Source organism: Emys orbicularis, chromosome 7, assembly GCF_028017835.1.
Source record: "Emys orbicularis isolate rEmyOrb1 chromosome 7, rEmyOrb1.hap1, whole genome shotgun sequence".
NCBI classification, from domain to species: Eukaryota; Metazoa; Chordata; order Testudines; family Emydidae; genus Emys; species Emys orbicularis.
The window spans coordinates 22,212,011-22,213,220 of NC_088689.1; positions in this window are offsets into that span (position 1 = coordinate 22,212,011).

Genomic DNA, 1,210 nt, shown 5'->3' on the forward strand with positions numbered 1-1,210 from the left:
GTCCTATCACTATCAATGTTATATGTAATCACATACACACACTGTGACATGCCTTTCTGTCCATCTCCTTCTTTGTTACGCCTACACTTATTTTACACCATAACATAGAATTCAGTTGCTTTATTACGTAGTTTCTCTCATGGGCCATATCCACCATGATTAAAACTCGGGCAGAGGTGTGTGTGTTGGGGTGAAAGTAAAGAGAGGAATCCCCCCTTCACACCCATGACACAGCACAGCAAAGTTCATCCCCATGTCTGAAACTACAGTGTATGATCCTGACATGGTTCCTGGGGGGGGGGGGGGTCCCAAGGATCCAGCTTCACTGTACCCACCTGACTGCCCAGCCCCCATCAACTTCTGCACATTGCCCCCCCATGCTACTGGTTCCACTGCTGGAGGAGCTTCTGCAGCAGCAGAGACAGGGACCATGATTTGTGCCTAAAGGCATAAATCAATTTCAAATTATACTGTACAAGTATAATCACTGTGGCCCAGATCCACAAAAGGACTTAGGCACCTGACTCCAATTTACGCACCTAAGTCCAAAATTTAGGCACCAGAGAGCCTCAAAACTCCTGCTTGGCTGCTGCCTAACCCAGTAGGTGCCTAAAATCCCTCAGTGCCTAAATTTTTTCTGTCAAAGTTCCCTTGGTGCCTACGTTTCTGCCACTGGGCATGCACACAATGCCTTACACTCTAGCCATCCAGGTGAATATCTCATGCCTAAGCCCCAGAGGATCCTCAAACCAGGTGAAGATAGGCTTCCCTCCACCTATCTCGACCAATCTGGTAGGTGAGCTCAGAGCAACATATAAGTCCCCTTGTGGATCTGGGCCTGCCTCTCTTCTTCCAATATTGCTATTTTTAAAAATATAACTATACAAAGACAACTATATTTTACCTCCCAATGTTGTTGTGATTCATTACAACTTACTTTATTGTAACTTATGTTTTCATAGTAATTTTAGTTTTCAGTAAAGCTAAAGAATGCAAACAGCAAGATAATTGCTAATTTCAATGAACCTGCCAACTGTAAATATTTGCAACATGTACTGCAGTATACATTTTACACAGATATTTATTCCATCATGTGTTTGATGAGTAAGAGTGGTTCAGACCCAGAGAAAGGATATTGATAAATAAGGAGTAAATAATACTAAATAATTAATACTAAATAAGGAGTCCTGCAATTAACACGGTGGTTTGA